At 35.9% G+C, this 20526-nt stretch overlaps 1 protein-coding gene across 1 annotated transcript in view; it reads left to right on the top strand.

Moving 5' to 3' along the window:
* The window catches only part of FGF13 (fibroblast growth factor 13), a gene marked incomplete at its 5' end in the record, with an annotated part of 514647 nt that overhangs the window by 130939 nt on the left and 363182 nt on the right, over window positions 1-20526 (top strand). The gene's annotated exons all lie outside the window — the stretch shown is intronic.

Below are 20526 nucleotides of genomic sequence, written 5' to 3'. Positions count from 1 at the left end.
AGCAGTGTGAAAGAAATACAGGATTGATTAGAGTAGGCACAATTTATGCATACTTCTGCAGTTTTTCTTGTAGTTAGTTACTGCTCTAAAAGGCTGAAAAGAGTCCTTTAGCTGATTTTATTCCTCTATGAAGTTTCACTTAAACAGTATCCAGTATATTTATGTGGAAATCAGATCATCTTTCAAGAATAGCTCCTTATTGTTAGTGTTTTAGTGTTCTGTTTGTCTAGGCAGATTGATTTACCATTATGGGAAACCATTTGCACTGAAAACGTCCAATGAACTTTGTTCACTAATCTTATCAAAGAAAATAGACGCAAAACATGTAGACAGAAACCAGCAAATTAAATTTACCTTTCCAATTCCAATGTATTTGATCTGCATTCATTATGGAACTGGGACAGTAGCTGCTTCTTGATTCCACAATAACATTGAGTTTTATATACTTTTCAAAGCATTTATACAATCATTGGGGGGAAAGAATTGAACATGTTAAGTAAGTGGAGATTATAGTCATTCTTTGGTATTAACTTGCATTATATGGATAGTATCTCTCTCTCTCTCTCTCTCTCTCTCTCTCTCTCGACTCTCTGTCTCTGTTTCAGTCTCTCTCTCTCTCTCTCTCTCTCTCTCTCCTCTCTGTCTCTGTTTCAGTCTCTCTCTCTCTCTCTCTCTCTCTCTCTCTCTCTCTCTCTCTCTCTCTCCCTCTCTCTCTCCATCACTATGAAAACTAAATAAATAAACAAAAACCACCCAACAAAACTGTGCAGGCATGAGTTGTTATGGTGAAGATGTACTGACCAAGCTGGTTAAACAGATCAGGAGCCTGGTCAAGGAAAGTGTGGCAAAGAGGAAATCAGATGGACTTTGGTATGAATTTAGATCCCCTCAATTGTCAATCATATGCCCTTGGAGTCAATTTTCCCAAGCCCCTCTTAATTTCTTCATTTCAAATAGGAAATCCCTTCTTTCACAGGATCATGAACAGGGGTTGGTGAGAGAGTGCACAGTGACCAGTGAGTGCATAGGTAACAAATAATTTTTATATGGGAGTGTTTCCTGTTACTAATTCTTAAGTGTCAGTCATGTTTTTGCTTTGTAAGAAATTTATGTACTATTTAGAGGTGCATCCAAAACTACTCTCCAATTGTTCTTCTTTACTACTTTATTTTTAGAGCCATGTGTTAATAGGTGAAGTGCAATATTTCTGCACATGCACATAGTGGGCACTGATTATAATAGGGAAGTCAAATCTCTCTGCAACATTTGGGGAAAGATTTTGAACTCCTCTTTTCCAGGTATCAACAAAATATATAATAAGTAATTTTGAGCTCTAGTCAGCCCACTGTTCTGTGGAACACTAAAAAAATATAAAATAAAAAGAAAAACATTCCTCTCCTCTGTTTTTTGATCTGTTTTCCAACGTTCCTTCATCCCCCTGTCCAAACTTCTAGTAATCCATTAATTTACATCTAGGCCATCATCTTTTTATTTCCATATATGAGAGAACATGTGTTCTTTGTTGTCTATTAAAAGATGCCTACCCACTATGCCTTTCTCAATTCTCTGCTCAGTGACTCCTTCTGATTTGTTTTGCTATATTCTGCTTCATAAAACCAAAAGTATGTGTTTCACTATGTATATAGGGATCGGATATTTATTCCGCATTTACCATTGGGTTATGGGGCTGGCGACACAGAGATGGTGAGGCAGTGTTTGCAAAAATTCTATAGAGTTACACAATAGTGGATTCTGCCCTGAAATGATTTAACAGACTTTCCAAATATCATATGATGAAAATTTGCTCTGAGATTTAAAAGTGAATTTTCTTTTAATATGGGAGAACCTTTTTAAACAGATTTTTCTGTAAATGAATCAGTAACACGTACTCCATTGATAATCACTAGTGATATTCCAGAGGCTGTTTTCAAATGGAAAATAGTTCTGTTGATTCTCAACAACATTTATGCACTATTACCAATGGGGCTGGTAAGTAGGTAAGTGAAACCAACAAGGAAGCAGTGACATTAATACAGAATCAATGCATTTTAATAAAAGCTGTGCACTGAATGCCACTTATCCTGACCCTTTACATCATAATGAATTGATTCCAAATGCAGTCCAGGTGCAGATATATGAGCGAAAGTGACCTGGAATCCAGCTAAGCGTACCTCTTGAAATCTAAACTTCTCAGCACAGTCTTTCTTTTTGCCTGTAACACCTGTAACACTGCTTTCTCTGTGTGCTATCATGGGAGGCTAGCTGAAATGCAGGTAATACAAATGAACAAGAACCTCAGAGAACAATTTGTCAAATATGCTAGCAGATTCATCACCTTCAACATAGTGAGTTCTTGAGTAAAATTTCTAAAAGATCAGAGGATCATGGAGAGAAAGAAATGAAACTGCCCACTCTCCTCCTCAGTTTCCGGGTGACAGTCAGATAGTCACCTCATTTACGTAATTTCCAGTGTTCAGTTCTCCACATTATCATAACTTAGTATGATAACTTATTATCAGAAACATTCTGATAGCCAGGCATTGCATCTTACACACAAATTCATTTAATGCTATATTGCTTCAGCTGATCAGATGACAGAGGAAAAAACATTAGATTGTTAAAATGAAAATAGAAACCGCCAATATTGATTACATTAAAGCAAATAAATATTAATCTTTGTACATGCTGTAGATGGTGTGTAGGCCTTCACATCTTTTGCATTTGTGTTTTCAGATCTGGTGAACTTGAAAGCTAGATATAGAGAGAGCAAATAGGTATCTGAATGAATGCATTTTGTATTCCCATCCCTGTGCACTTATTCCAATGATTGCACTGACTGTATTTGGCCATGTGGTAATTAGGCCAAATTTTAGGTCAGAAATTTACATTTTGTACTATTACGGTTTTCTAATCCAGAATTTAATAATGGCCCACAGGATGCTTCAGTGAGAGGTGACCATAGAAACCATTTATGTGATGTTTGCTAATGGCTAGCTTAAATATAGGAAGCCCATCTACATAGATGGAGCTCTAAATGGTGAGCAGAGGGCACCAGGATAATATGCAGTAGTGTGGGTTCCTTGTTAGATTCAAGTCATATAAAAGATGATATTTGGGTAAGTGCACATACATATATACAATTTGTCACTTATGTGATATGGGTAATTTTATACTCAAGTATATTTGGGGTTAAAAAATAAATGACTGACTCAAAACTCATGGCAAACAGAAAAATAGGCAAGAGGGGAGGCATGTGGAGTCTGTGAACAAATTAAGAAACTTCTATTTTTCTTCAATTTCTTTATATTTCATTTCCATCTTGTATTACTCGAAGTACACATACTACATGAATCAGGTGGGAAAAGTAATCCCCTCCCCCCTTTTATTGGATATTTTCTTTACTTACATTTCAAATGTTATCCTGTTTCCCAGTTACCCTCTGGAATCCCCTATCACATCCCCCCTCCCTCTGCCTCTATAAGACTGCTCCCCTACCCACCCATGCACTCCCTTCCACCTCCCTACCATGGCATTTTTCCTACACTGAGGCATTGAACCTTCGTAGAACCAAGGACCTCTCCTCCCATTTATGCCCAACAAAGCCATCCTCTGCTACATATGCACCTAGAGCCATGGGTCCCTCCGTGTGTACTTGTTGGCTGGTGGTTTAGTCTCTGGGAGCTCTGGGGTGTCTGGTTAATTGATATTGTTGTTCTTCCTATGGGGTTGCAGGTTCCCTCAGCTCCTTCAGTTCTTTCTCTAGTCCCTGCATTGTGGAGTCTGTTCTCAGTTCAATGACTGGCTGGCTGAGAGCATCCACACCTGTATTTGTCAGGCTCTGGCAGAGCCTCTCAGGAGACAACTATATCAGGCTCCTGTCAGCATGCACTTCTTGGTATCTACAATATTGTCTGGGTTTGGTGACTGTATATGCGATGAATCCCCAGGCATGGCAGTCTCTGGATGGCCTCTCCTTCAGTCTTTACTCTACAGTTTGTCTCCACAGGGAAAAGTGATTTTTTAATTGAGGTATGCATAAAGTAGATATTTCTTTCTCACAACAGGCTTTTGTATAGTTTGAAGGAGGACATCGTGGGAACAGCCATCTTTACTGACATATCTATGCTTGTCATAGTATGTCTAATCTTAGTATTCTGGGGGTTTGCATTATGTCTTCTAACTGCAGAAAGCAGTAGCCAATGTGTGTTCAGACAGAAATGGAAATGGTCCTGAGGAAGCAACAGAATTTTCTAGTATTCTCTCTCATTACCATGAGAATGAAAATTAGACTGCAGAGGGATCAAGATATGGGAAAGGCAGAAAAAAAGAGTTAGGCTGAAACACGATGGACTAAAGAGATGCTGAATTCTTAGCTTCCAATCCTGAATGGATGAGGTTCTTAGTCATGGTCTTTTTATACTTTAATGTTGTCAAGAAGAACTAGTAATGAAGAGACCCATGCACTTGCCAAAAAGCTACTACATTTCACTATTGCACAACATACTAGACCCTGTACAGAAAACTTCATGTTAGAAGAGACCTGGCTCAGTCTGGGGCAGTAGTGATAAAATTTATGTCTGTAGGAAGAAACTTGAGTTAATATATGAAATATATATATATATATATATATATATATATATATATATATATATATATATATAGCAAAAAGTTGCTGAGGCAAAGCTGTGAAGTTCATTCATGAAAGAAAAACTAGCTCAAAACTTATAAAGCATAGGAAGAGAATATAATCCATTTTTAAATGGATTTTGGGAATCCAATACAAGAGACAACACATCAAAAGACCGAGGCAGGAAGCAAGTAGTGGAGCCTTCCAAACCTATTCTTACTTGCTGAAGCACATGATCATAGTGACACCATTGCTAAGTTTTATGAAAGTATTTTCAGCAGATGACACTGTAAGTATAAGGTGGAGAACAGATTAAAGTAACAGCTACTCCAGAAGCATGAGGACTGTGTGGCTACTGGCAGTAAGCTAGGAAAGAGATGTTAGTGTCTTTACTAGGGTGCAATGGAAGTAATACAGGCAAAGGATAGACTTTTTAGTATGGAGCAAGGTCCTTCATATTCTTGAACCCAAGAAGGTTTATTATTCTTCACATTCAGTTGTGTGCATTTCATGGGGCAAGAATATTTATGCTCAAATTTCTTTCTAGGTGTAACCACACATTAGGTTACAACTTTTCAAACATGAATTTTATTCACATTTGCTTGATTTGCATTTCCTTCCTTGAGTGTTTTGTTCCTCTTCTAAGAAGCACTGAGGTATCCACATTCTGGCCTTCCTTCTTTTTGAGCCCTGTGAATTGTTCGTTAGGTATTCAGAGCTTTTTGGGATAGTATCCACTTAACAGTGAGTGAATACCATGTGTGTTATTTTGTGACTGGATTTCTCACTCAGAAAGATAGCTTCTAGTTCCATCCATTTGTCTAAGAATTTCATGAAATCATTGTTTCTAATAGCTGAGTAGTAATCCATTGTGTAATTGTATCATAATTTCTGTATCCGTTCCACTATTGAAGGACATATGGGTTTTTTGCAGTTTTTGGCTATTATATATAAGACTGCTTCTCACCATTTAGTTTGATCACCCTACATATTCAACATAATACTAGAAGTCCTGGACAGAGCAATTAGAGAGAAAAAGGAAGTCAAAGTGATACAAATCAAAAAGGAAGAAGTGCAATGTATAAAAAGAACTCAAGAAGTTAGACACCAGAGAATCAAATGATACTATTAAAAATGGGGTACATAGCTAAAGAAAATTTCTCAATTGAGGAATATCGAATGGCTGGGGAGCAGCTAAGAAAGTGCTCAACATCCTTATTCATCAGGGAAATGCAAATCAAAGCAACCCTGAGATTCCATCTCACACCAGTCAGAATGGCTAAGATCAAAAACTCAGATGACAGCAGATGTTAGTGAGGATGCAGAGAAAGAGGAACACTTGTTCACTCTTGGTGGGGTTGTAAACTGGTACAACTACTCTGGAAATCAGTCTGACAATTCCTCAGAAAATTGGACATAGTACTACCTGAAGACCCAGTTATTTTACTTCTGGGCATATAACCCAGAGATGCTCCAACATACAATAAAGACACACACAGCACAATTTTCATAGCAGCCCTACTTATAATAGCCAGAAGTTAGAAAGAACCCAGATGTCCTTCGGTAGATGAATGGATACAAAAATTGTGGTATATTTAGACAATGGAGTACTACTCAGCTATCAGAAACAATGACTTTATGAAATTCCTAAGAAAATGGCTGCATCTAGAGAATATCATCCTGAGTGAGGTAACCCAGTCACAAAAGAACAGACATAATATGCAGTCACTGATAATTGGATACTAACCCCGGAAAGGCTCTGAACACCCCAGATACAACTCACAGGTTATATGAAGCTCAAGAAAAACAAAGGCCAAAAAATGAAAGCCTCAGTCCTTCATAGAAAAAAAAATAAATGTATTGCACCTTCTCAGAGTGTGGTACACCTGGACCTTAAATCATTAATAATCCAAGAGCTGAGATAATAGACTTATGGCAGTTTTTGGTATTCACAAATCATTATGCTTAATCTATACTCACCAAAAAATTTGTTTCCATGTTATGTTCTGTTCTACATGTACTTTATGCTTATGATAACTAGTGGGATTTCAGTGCATGCTATCAAACCTCTAAAAGAATTTAGTACTGACAAAAATATTCATATAGTGTTATGCCAAAATGCATTTAAAAATCTGTATACGTATCCCTTTAAAAATAAATTTGTAAGAAAAAAAGGAAAAGGAAGAAGTCGAAATATCATTATTTGCTGATGATATGATAGTATACATAGGTGACCCCAAAAATTCAACCAGAGAACTGCTACAGGTGATAAAGAACTTCAGCAAAGTGGCTGGATATAATATTAACTCAAACAAATCAGTAGCCTTCCTCTACTCAAAGGATAAACATGCTGAGAAAGAAATTAGAGAAAGGACACTTTTCACAATAGTCATGAACAATATCAGATACCTTGTTGTAACCCTAATTAATCAAGTGAAAGATGTGTAAGAAAAGAACTTATCTGAAGAAGAAAATTTAAGATCTCAGAAGATGGAAAGATCTCCCATGCTTATGGATTGGAAAGATCAACATAGTAAAAATGACAATCTTGCAGAAAGCAGTCTACAGATTTAAGGCAAACTTCATCAAAATTGCAATTCAATTCTTCATAGAGTTAGAAAGAGCAATTTGCAAATTTATTTCCAATAAAACAAAAAAACTAGGATAGTGAAAACTATTCTCAACAATAAAAGAACTTCCAGGGGGAATCACCATCCTGACCTCAAGCTATATTACAGATCAATCCTAACAAAAACTGCATGGTATTGGTAAAGAGATAGGCAGGTATATCAAAGTAATTGAAGATCCAGAAATGAAACCAAATATCTGAGGTCACTTGATCTTTGACAAAGGAGCTAAAGACATAGTCCATCAGAAAAGGATAGCCTCTTCAACCAATGGTGTTGTTTCAACTGCCACTCAGCATGCAGAAAAATGCAAGTTGATCCCTTCTTATCTTCTTGTGAATAGCTCAAGTTCAAGTGGATCAAACTGTTCCACATAAAACCAGGTATACTGAAACTAATATATCAGAAAGTGGGAAAGTACACATAGGTTCAGGGGAAAATTTCCTGAACAGGACACCAATGGCTTATGCTCTAAGATCAAGATTTGACAAATGAGGCCTCATGAAATTGCAAAGTTTTGTAAGGCTAAAAACACAGTCAAGAAGATAAAATGGTAGCCAACAGATTGGAAAAGGTTCTTTAACAATCTTACATCTGATAGAGGGCTAATATCCAATATATACAGAGAACTCAAGAAGATAGACTCCAGAATATCATATAATTCTATTAAAATATAAGGTGCAGAGCCAAACAAAGAATTCTCATCTGAGGAATACCAAATGGCCAAGAAGCACCTAAAGAAATGTTCAACATCCATAGTCATTAGGGAAATGCAAGTTAACACAACCCTGAGATTCAGCCTCACACCAGTCAGATTGGCTAAGATCAAATACTAAGATGACACCACATGCTGGTAAGGATGTAGAGAAGGAGGAACACTCCTCCATTGTCAGTGCAATTGTAAACTGGTACAACCACTCTGGAAATCAGTCTGCTGCTTCCTCAGAAAATTGAACATAGTACTACCTGAAGACCCAGCTATTCCATTCCTGGGTATATACCCAAAAGTACCTCCAACATATAAGAAGGACACATGTATCATCATGATGACAGCAGCCTTATTTATGATAGCAGAAGCTGGAAAGAACACAGATGTCCTTCAACAGAGTAAGAGATACAGAAATTTTGATATATTTACACAATGGATTACTACTCAGCTATTAGAAACTATAACTTTATGAAATTCCATGGCAAATGAATGGAACTAGAAACTATCATCCTGAGGGAGGTAAGCCAGTCACAAAAGAACACACATGGTATACACTCACTGATAAGCTGATACTAGCCCCCCAAAGCTCTGAATATTCAAGAAACAATTCACATATGGACCTTATGAAGCTCAAATAGAAGAAAGGCCAGAATGTGGATGCCCCAGTCTTTCTTAGAAGTGAGAACAAAACTCTCATGGGAGGAAATAGAAGGTCAAATAGAGGAACAGTGATTGAAGAAAAGATCATTCAGAGGCTGCCTCACCTGAGGATCTACCACATATGCAGCCAACACACCCAAGCACTCTTGCTAATGCCAAAAAGTGCTTGCTGGCAGGAACCAAATATTGATGCCTCCTTGGAGGCCCTGGCAAAGTGATACAGATACAGCTAAGGATGCTTGCAGCTAACCATCAGACTGAACACGGGGACCCCAATGAAAGAGCTAGAGAAAGGACTGTAGGAGCTGAAAGTTTTGAAATTCATGGGAAGAACAACATTATCAAACAACCAAACCCTCCAGAACTCCCATGAACTAAAACAGCAACTAATGCACACACACACACACACACACAAACACACACACACAGAAATCCATGGCTACAGTTGCATATTTAGCAGAGGATGGCAGTGTCTGGCATCAATGGGAGAAGAGGCCTTTGGTTCAGTGAAGGCTCATTTTCCCAGTGTAGGGGAATGCCAAGGCACTGAGGTGAAGAGGAAACAAGTGGAGGACGAGGGGTGATTGGAGCACCAGTGGGGTGGGGAGGGGATAACATTTAAAATGTAAATACAGAGAATATCCAATTCAATAATTAAAAACATAAGGCTGCTATGAATTTAGTTCCAGCTACTGAGGATGCTGAGGCAAGAAAATTGTTTGAACACAGAAATTGTAGACTAGACTGAGAAATAGGACAAGATCTTACAAAAGCATTTACTTGAATGTTGGTGAGATGATTCAGTGGTTAAGCATATAGACTGCTAAGAGAGAGGTCCTGAGTTCAATTCCCAATCAGCACATAGTCTCTCACAATCATCTGTAATGGGATCCAATGCCCTCTTATGGTGGGTCTGAAGACAGCTACAGTATACTCATATAAATAAATCACTTCTTAAATAGTGTTTACTTATGTATGTATATGTTTGTGTCACAGCCTGAGTTTAGGAGGTCAGAAGACAATGTGTAGGAGTCAGTTCTCTCACTATACCATGCGGGTCCTAGGGATCAATCTCATGTCCTCACCCTTGGTTTGGCAAGCAAATTTACCTGCTGAGTCATTTTATTGGCTCTTAAACTTTTCTTACTTATTTTTCTTTATTTCTTTAAATAAGCAGATTCATTTAATTTATTTTTATTTTCGTGATAATTTCATACATACAAAGAATTGTGATTATGTACACCCCAACCTACATCAAACTAATCTCATATCCATTCTGTCAGGCTTTCTCACCATATTCATTTCTCCTTTCCTTATCTTGAATGACTTACTAAGTTTAATTCAGGGCTGCAGGGCCATCCACTGGAAAATTTACCTACCAGTGATCCAACACACAAGGAAGAATGATTCTTCCTCCTTAAAAATGTATTAATTTTTTGTTGTTGTTTTGCTTTTTTTTCATACCAGAAAGCCTGAAGTTAGTACACAGAATCTGTAATATATAACTACTTTCTGAGCATAAGAAATGGGAATAGAGTGAGCAGCATATAGGTAGTTAGACATTTATTATTTATTATAATCTTCATGTCTGCATGATGGCTCTGTGAGAAAAGATGTTTGCCATCAAGCCTGACGACCTAAATTTAATTTCCAGAACCTACACTGTAGATAAAATTGTCTATATTATAGACTCCTAGGATTGAGTTGTCTTCTGATATGTTTGTTTTGGCCCTTGTAACTTTACATTCACAGACTTACATACACTTTCTCTCTATGGAGTAAAGAACATTGAAGTCTATGGGTATGAAAAATTCCAACATAACATTAAAATGGTAGTAAGACTGATCTTTAATTGTTGCATGACATCATATGTTTGAATTAACACACATTCATATGTATTAACACAATGGCAAGATTTTTCTCATGTTTTCTTTATTGAATTATTAATTTTATGTGCATGTCTAGGTGCACCTACACATGTCTGTGTACTATGCACATGCGTAGTGACTGGACTATAAAGTCCAGATGAGGGCATCAGTTCCCTTGTAGTTACAAATGGCTATAAGCTGATATGTGGGTGCTGGGAATTGGAACTGGGTCCACTAAAGAGCAGCTAGTGCTCTTTACTGCTAAGCCATCTCTCTAGCCCCCACTTTTTGAGACAGTTTCATACTGTGTAGCAAAGGCTCATCTGGAACACACTAGTCTCAAGATTGGCATAATATTTCTGCCTAAAACTCTTGAATTTATTTCCAGCTACTCAGGATGCTGAGGCAAGAAAATTGTTTGAACACAAGAGTACTCAACTAGATTGAAAAATAGGACAAGATACAAATTTAAAAATTAACTTTTTAAACATTTATAGTTCATAGAATCTACCATTTCACCATTACTAAAAGTCAACAATAGAAACCTCTGATTAAGTCATTCCAAGAGATTTAGAGTTTGTTTTAAAACAGCAAAATATCTATCAACTAAAGGAATCACTACTATGAGTGTTGTAGACTATTTGGAGGAACTTGTATGATTGTAAACATGGGTATGGAAATGACTATGAAACTATTTATTAAGTTATGAAACAGGTGTTCATTGTACAGGACATTAATTTCAAATATAAAGGTATCACTAGTAAGTTGATAGAATTTTTTCAAAAACTGAATTACTAATTGAAACCTACATCTAATAGAAGGAAAATGGCAAAGACAATGCTCCATCTATAAGAATAGTTATTCAAAGATAGACAATTAAATGAGCAAAATAAGAATAAAGTAACTAGAATAGAACTAAAAACACTAACAGAAAAAAATCAGCAAATCCAGATAACTGACTTCTTTTTATGTGAGCAATATGTTCTCTAAAGCTGGAGCAATCTAAAGAGAAAAACTTGATTTATACAAACAATATACTTTAAATAAAAATAACAACCAATGCTTTCTAGAGCTTTTTAAGAAAAAAAAAATTGTTTAGATGTAGAACAACCAGAAGCAGAAAATTAAGTGTTTGAAGAAAAAAAATTAAAATGTTTCTGAAGTACTCTTTGACAAGACAGTTTTATCCAAATTAAAAGGCGAGGTTTGAAATAACAGCAATTGTCCTAGTTTGTTTAATGATGGAACAAAATTGACAGAAATTTGTTGAGCTCAGGATGTAATCAGTTTTCATGAACATGAATCTATTTCTTTCAGTATTTATTCCATTTTCAGGATTGCCATAGAATTAGAATTTTGTAAGATAATTACATATTTAGAAATGTAAAAATCCCACTCATACACTCAGCAAAATGAGAAGTAAGTCTAGAAATGTGTATGCATGCACACATACACACAATTTCTTTTTTTACTTTAACAACTTTATTTTAAAAAACAAAGATAACTGTACAGATTTTAAGCATTTTTGCATAAAAGTATATGAATACATTTTTGTCAGTACTTGATTTTTTTAAAGCTTTGATACTGTGCATTAAAAACTTACTAGTGAAAATGAGCATAAAGTACATGTAAAACAAGATATATGGAATTAGTCAAAGTTTTCTTGGTGTGTAAAGATTAAGCATAATGGTTTTTCATTTTCTTTTTTTTTCTCTTTTTTTTGCCTTTGTTTTTTCTTGAACTTCATATAGTCTGTAAGTTTTTTCTGTGGTGTTCAGAGCTTTCTGGGCTTAGTATCCAATTGTCAGTGACTGTATATTATATCTGTTCTTTTGTGACTGGGTTATCTCACTCAGGATGATATTCTCTAGATGCATCCATTTTCCTAAGAATTTCATAAAGTCATTGTATTGATGACCTAATACCAATACTTTCCAAACTATTCCACAAAATAGAATCACATGGAACACTACCTAACTTATTTTTCGAGGCCACAATAACCCTCCTTCCTAAACCACACATAGACCCTACAAGAAAAGAGAACTTCAGACCAATGTCATTTATGAATATTGATGCAAAAATACTCAACAAAATCCTTGCAAAGCAAATCCAAGAACAAATCAAAAGGGTCATTCACGATGATCAAGTAGGCTTCATCCATGGAATGCAGGAATGGTTTAATATACAGAAATCCATCAAAGTAATCTGCCATATAAAAAAAAACTCAAAGAAAAAAGCCACATGGTCATCTTAGTAGATGCTGAGAAAGCATTTGACAAAATTTAACACCCCTTCATGTTAAAAGTCTTGGAAAGAACAGGAATCCAAGGCCCATAGCTGAAGATAATAAAAGCAATATACAGCAAACCAATACCCAACACCAAACTTAATGGTGGGAAACTTGAAGCAATCTCACTAAAATCAGGGACTCGACAAGACTGCCCACTCTCCCCCTACCTATTCAACATAGTACTGGAAGGCCTCGCTGGAGCAAGTAGACAGCAAAAGGAGATCAAGGGGATACAAATTGGAAAGGAAGAAGTAAAACCATCACTGTTTGCAGATGATATGAGAGTGCACTTAAGTGACCACAAAAATTCCACCAGGGAACTTCTCTAGCTGATAGACAAGTTCAGCAAAGTAGCTGGATATAAAATTAACTCAAACAAATCAGTAGCCTTCCTCTACTCAAAGGACAAACATGTGGAGAAAGAAATTCGGGAAAAGATACCCTTCACAATAGTCACAACCAATATGAAATATCTTGGTGTGACTCTAACTAAGCAAGTGAAGGACATTTATGACAAGAGCTTCAAATCTCTAAAGAAGGAAATCGAGGAAGATCTCAGAAAATGGAAAGATCTCCCATGCTCATGGATTGGAAGGATCAACATTGTAAAAATGGCCATCTTACCAAAAGCAATCTACAGATTGAATGCAATCCCCATCAAAATTCCAACCCAAATTTTCATAGAGTTATAAAGAGCAATGTGCAATTTCATTTGGAATAAAAATAGACCTAGAATATCGAAATCCATCCTCAACAACAAGAAAACATCTGCAGGAATCAGTATCTCTGACCTCAAGCTACATTACAAGGCAATTGTGCTAAAAACTGCATGGTACTGGTATAGAGATAGGCACGTGGATCAATGGACTAGAATAGAAATCCAGAAATGAACCCCCACATATATGGTCACATTATTTTTTGATAAAGGAGTTGTAAACATTCAATTGAAAAAGGACAGCCTCTTCAACAAATGGTGTTGTTCCACCTGGCAGTCAGCATGCAGAAGAATGCAAATATACCCTTTCTGATCTCCTTGTACAAAGCTCAAGTGCAAGTGGATCAAAGATCTCCACATTAAACCAGATACACTGAAATTATTAGAAGAGAAAATAAGGAAAACCTTAGAGCACATAGGAACAGGAGATAATTTCCTGAACAGAACACCAATGGCTCATGCTCTAAGGTCAAATATTGACAAATGGGATTTAATGAGATTGCAAATTTTCTGTAAGGCTAAGGACACTTTCAAGAAAACAAAACAGCAGCCAACAGATTGGGAACAGATCTTTACCAACCCCTCATCTGATAGAGGCCTAATATCCAAGGTATACAAATAACTCAAGAAGCTAGACACCAGAAAATTAAAGAACCCTATTAAAAATGGGGTATTGAGCTAAACAAAAAGTTCTCAATTGAGGAATACTGAATGGCTGAGAAGCATCTAAGGAAGTGCTAGACATCCTTAGCCATCAGGGAAATGCAAATCAAAACAACCTTGAGATTCCACCTGACACCAACCAGAATGTCTAAGATCAAAAATTCAAATGACAGCAGATGCTGGCGAGGATTCTGAGAAAGAGTAACACTTCTTCACTTTTAGTGGGGTTGTAAACTGGTACAACCACTCTGGAAATCAGTCTGGTGATTCCTCAGAAAATTGGACATACTACTACCTGAAGACCCAGTTATTCCACTTCTGGGCATATACCCCAGAGATGCTCCAACATACAATAAGGACACATGCACCACAATGTTCATAACAGCCCTATTTATAATAGCCAGGGCCAAAAAAGAACCCATATGTCCTTTAGTAGACAAATGGATAAAAAAAATGTGGTATATTTACACAATGGAGTACTACACAATTTCACTTAAGGAAATTCATTGAAATAGATATCATAACAATATTTTCTATTTTATAGAAAATGAGAAATGCCATTAAAGAACATGGGCATTAACAAAGAAACAATAAAGCATTTTAATTTTTTAGAAGACTAAATACTATAAATATGTTAAATTATTCTTAAAATAATTGAAATATTTTCTAAAATTTATTTGAGAAGACAGTGCTTTTGGAAAAAATAAGTGAGATGAAAATAAATGTTTTGTCAAAATTTATCCACATTAGCAATATGCAGGATTCCAGTATTGGGAGAAACAAATGTACCAATGTAAACAGAATCTCAATGAGCAAAAGGGGATACTCAACACAATCTTACAAGAGCCACAGGACATTGTGAGCTACCTGCTGTGACACAACCCTGTAAACTAGGATTCAATGGGCTGAAGAAAATATCCTTTGGTTTCTAAATTAAATACTGACTTAGCCTACAAACACAATTTTAGGTGAGGCTCAGTTACAGAAAGTTACCCTGTCTCAGAAAGTCAAAGCTCTTGGTAGATAACATTGAGAGCACCACAAATTAATAAAAAAGATATCTTGAGACAATTTGCTGTTCATATAAAAAAAAAACCCAAATATCTCAACCTACTCCATACTCAAATTTAAGATGGATTAACAAACTAGACATGAAATAACAGTTTCTTCCCCAGTGCTTTAAAGGAGATCATAATACTCTAAGGGTGACATTTTTGTTTTTAATTCTACATGTAGACTGTGAAAACACTTGATAAATTTCAATTCATTAAAAAATAAAACAAGCTATTTGTTAAAATACATCACAAAGGAGGTTGCTAATAATGATCCTGTGGATGATAGAGGGTATTTTTAGCTTCTATAAATAATAAAAATTTAATATGCACAAACTATAAAGTACTTGAAAAACCATCAGGGAAAAGACAGTTAACTGAAACATGTGCAAAGGATCTGGCCAGAGAATAGACAGAAAGTAAAATCTTATTAATTTACCAGTATATGACAAATGGTACCTAGCTTCTGTAGCAATGAGGGAAATACAAATTCAGAAAAATCACAACCATCTAATAGTCAAGCATTACCAAACTGAGTACTACCAAAAAATTTCTGCTCTTGAAAGAGATGGTGAACTAGGGCATTTGAGAGACAATACATTTGTATATCACGTTTAGAGAGCATTTGAATAAATCAAAAATATGATTCCCTATAGTAAATGCCTAAGACCTCTCTTTTACCTATTTACTATAAGGATATCCTTGTATTTGGCTACAGGGACACACAAACCACTATGTTTATTGCATATAAAATGTATGACTAATGATATGGGCATTGATAAAGAATGGAAAATTTTGTGGCCATTTAATTGATTAGGCTATATTTCTACAAATATGGAAGTTTAAGAAAAAAAGTGAGTAAAATAAAACAATCTGGAAGAGTATGTGTGGTCCATTTGTGCAAGCCAAAGTTGCCCATGCCTCCAGGATCTGTAGGAAATATGCATGCACGCCATGTGCAAGTACTTGAGGAGCCTCTTGGCAAAGTTCAGTCCTGTGGCTGACAAATTGGAAGGAATAAGCTAGAGAGACTTTTCTGGACTTTTCCAGACTCTTTAAAACTCTGGGAATAGTCTTGTCCTATTCTTGAAAAAAAAAAAAAAAAAAGACTGGTAAAGCGCTCTCTGTGGTTGAGGTGGTGACTTGGTGACTCAGACACACTCTATGACAGTTTTCTGCTGAGAAGAGTGAGGGGTCAGATGACTCAGGATTCTAGATTAAAAGCTCAAATATCAAGCTGAATCAAAAGAGCTTGTGTGTGTGTGTTTAAAATAACTTTTCAACTTTATTCTTTACTCGAAAGCTTTTGAAAGAAAAAGGCCTGGTGGTTATTTTTTAATCACTTACGTTTGAGTTGGTTTTTGTTAAATATTAGAAAAGTATTTCTTAAAGTTAAGCAGAAACTTTTAGGCTTTTGACCACACTAATAATAAAAGTGGTACTCAAAGGTCTTTTCTCTTTTTACCCCACCCCCTTATTTTAAAACATGAAAGATGAAATTGGTTCTGAAGAGTAACTTTTTGGTTGATTAATCCCCTTGAACCCACATAACTTTCTAGAGAGAAGAAAAGAGAAGGCCAGCAGAGATCAAATGAGCACCTCATCTCCTGCAGCTTCCCAGTCTCCTATCACCATAGTTTAGATGATAGTGTCTGTGGGTCCTCGTGTTTGATCTGAAATTCTGTCTGCATATATGAAAGAGCATGGATAAATTATGTATTCATACAGAACTTATCTTCTGTTCATTCTGGAAGATTGTAATTGTTCAATATATTAGTTGGTGTGGCTTTGCATGCAAAGAGTTCTAGTATTCTTTTTCATTATTACAACAAATATCTAAGAAAGATCAACTGTCAAAGGGAGCAATATATTGTGTCTCCTGATTTTAGAGATTTCAATTCAGAATGGGCTGCCTCAATTGTATTTAAGATTGGCACAGCAAAACCACTATAGTTTACACAATAGATGACCACAAATCCAGCCCTACAAAGGATAATAGTTGGAAAATCCAGCACAAGGAGGGAGACTACACCCTAGGAAAAACAAGAAAATAATTATACAAGAAAACCAAATAAAAAACACACGCAAACATAATTCTACCTCTAACAACAAAAATAACAGGAAAGAACAATCACTATTCCTTAATATCTGTTAATATAAATGAGCTCAGTTCCCCAATAAAAAGGCATAGACTATCTAATTGGATACATAAACAGAATCCAGCATTTTGCTGCATACAAGAAACTCATCTCAGAGACAGAGACAGACACTAGCTCAAAGTAAAAGGCTGGAAAAAAGCATTCTAAGCAAATTGTCCAAGAAACAAGCTGGAATAGCCATTCTAATATAGAATAAAATTGATTTTCAACCAAAAGTTATCAAAAAAATATAAGGAAGGACACTATTTAATCATCACAGGAAACATCTATTAAAAAAATAAACCTCTCAATTCTGAACATCTATGCTCCAAATACAAGAGCACCCGCATTCAGAAAAGAAACCCCACTAAAGCTCAAAGTATATATTGAAACATACACAATAATGGAGACTTCAGCACCCCACTCTCATCAATGGACAGATCATGGAGACAGAACCTGAACAGAGACAAAGTGAAACTAGCAGAGCTTATGAACCAATTGGAATTAATAGATATCTACCGAACATTTCATCCTAAAACAAAAGAATATACCTTCTTGATAGTATACTCATGTGACCTCAAAAATTTGACCAGAGACCTTTTACAGCTGATAAAAAACTTCAGCAAAGTGGCTGGATACAAAATTAACTCAAACAAATCAGTAACTTTCTTTTACTCAAAGGATAAACATGCTGAAAAAGAAATTAGGGAAAAGATATCCTTCACAATAGTCACATATAATATGAAATACGTTAGTGTGATCCTAACAAAGCAAGTGAAAGATATGTATGTCAAGAACTTCACATCTCTGAAAAAAGAAACTGAAGATCTCAAAAGATGGAAAGATCTTCCATGCTCATGAATTAGAAGGATGGACATTGTAAAAATTGCCATCATACCAAAATCAATTGACAGATTCAATGCAATCCCCATTAAAATTCTAACTCAGTTCTTCATAGAGTTGGAGAAAGCAATTTGCAAATTCATCTGGAATAGCAAAAAACCTAGAATAGTGAAATCTATTCTCAACAATAAAAGAACTTCTGTGGAAATCACCATTCCTGACCTCAAGCTATATTACAAAGCGATTGTGTTAAAAACTGCATGGTATTGGTACAGAGATAGGCAGGTAGATCTATGGAACAGAAATGAAGAGCCAGAAATGAAACCTCACACGTATGGTAACCTGATCTTTGACAAATGATCTAAAAGCATTCAATGGGAAAAGGACAACCTCTTCAACAAATGGTGTTGGTTCAACTGGCAGTCAGCATGCAGAAGAAAGCAAATCCATCCTTTCTTATCTTTTTGTACAAAGCTCAAGTCCAAGTGAATCAAAGATCTCCACATAAAACCAGGTACACTGAAACTATTAGAAAAGTAGTTATGGAAGAATCAATAAATGAGACCTCATGAGATAGCAAAGTTTCTGTAAGTCTAAGGACATTGTCAAGAAACCAAATGACAGCCAACAGACTGGGAAAGGATCTTTAACAATCCCACATCTGATAGAGGTTTAATATCCAATATATACAAGGAACTCAAGAAGTTAGACTCCAGAGAATCAAACAATCCTTTTAAAAATGGGGTACAGTGCTAAACAAAAATTTTCAACTGAGGAATACCAAATGACCAAGAAGCACCTAAAGAAATTCTCAACATCTCTAGTCATTAGCAAATCAAAACAACCCTGAGACTTCACCTCACACCAGTCAGAATGGCTAAGATAAAAAACTCAGATGACAGGAGATGCTGGCTAGGATTCAGTGAAAGAGGAACACTCGTCCACTGTTTGTGGGGTTGTTAGCTGGTAAAACCACTCTGGGTATCAGTCTCGTGGTTCCTCAGAAAATTGGACCTTTCTAAATTGGACTTTATTACTACCTAAAGACCCAGCCATTCCACTTCTGGGCATATACCCCAAAGATGCTCCAACATATAATAAGGTCACATGCTCCACCATGTTCAGAGAAGCCTTATTTATAATAGTCAGAAGCTGGAAAGAACCCAGATGTCCTTCAACAGAGAAATGGATACAGAAATTGTGGTACATTTATACAATAGAGTACTGCTCAGCTATTAGGAACAATTACTACTCAGCTATTAGAAACAATTATGAAATTCTTAGGCATTGGATGGAACTAAAGAATATCATCCTGAATGAGGTAACCCAGTCACAAAAAAACAGACATAATATGCTCTCACTGATAAGTGGATACTAGCCCCAGAAAGCTCTGAATACCCAAGAAACAACTCACAGACCTTTTGAAGCTCAAAAAAAAGAAGGAAGGTCAAGATGTAGAAGCCTCAGTCCTTCATAGAAGAAAAGTGTATTCATCATATATTATTATAAATTTGTGAACTATAATAATATTTTATAAAATTAACTAAAAAATACATGAAAATTATTTAAAACACACAACCTTCATTGGGTCAAATATTTCCCTATGCTTTCTAAAATGTGCAGTGAATCATCTTTTTATGTATAAAAAAGTTGAGCCTCAGTGAAGGAAATGTATAAGGTCAGCCAAGCTGGACCTAGTGGGAAGATATATTTTGAAGTTCTCCAGTTTCATGCTCCTTTCTAGGCACTTGTTTTACTCAACTATTTTCCCTGCCCCGTTAATGTGCAGAGATGCAGATGGATCATTAGAAGGAGGCAAACATGTTTCCAGGGCTTAAACTGAAAGACAAAGAATCCAGTTGACTGCCATTGAAACTTTGCTTCTTTACTTAGAACTATGATCATTTAAACCAGAGAAAGAAAATATAAAATGACTTTCAGCAGACCGTTTTTAATGACATACATATAATATCTTGTTCTGTCTTATACTCTGATCATGATTAAGAATTTCAAACATTTTAGGAAGAATTAAGAAGATTTACACCTACATTATTACTCAGAACCACTTAGAGTAGGGAAAATCTTTTAAAAAGATGTTTATTGCTTTCATACCAAATGAGAATCTGAATTAAAATGATTCCCAGCACAATCTACCGTGTTGAAAGTACATTCAGTAGTTTTCAAAATCCCTTGTAATAAAAATGCTCTGTAATTCCATTGAATTTGTGCTTTTTTTCAAAGATGATTAAGAGAAATACTACAAACATTAACCTTCTAATCTCCATTGTGTTACAGCTGCCTTGTTTCAATCTTGTCCTTGCTTCTAATATGGAG

The sequence above is a fragment of the Micromys minutus genome (genome assembly GCF_963924665.1).
Source record: "Micromys minutus genome assembly, chromosome: X".
NCBI lineage: Eukaryota > Metazoa > Chordata > Mammalia > Rodentia > Muridae > Micromys > Micromys minutus.
This window is presented reverse-complemented; position numbering and strand designations above follow the sequence as displayed.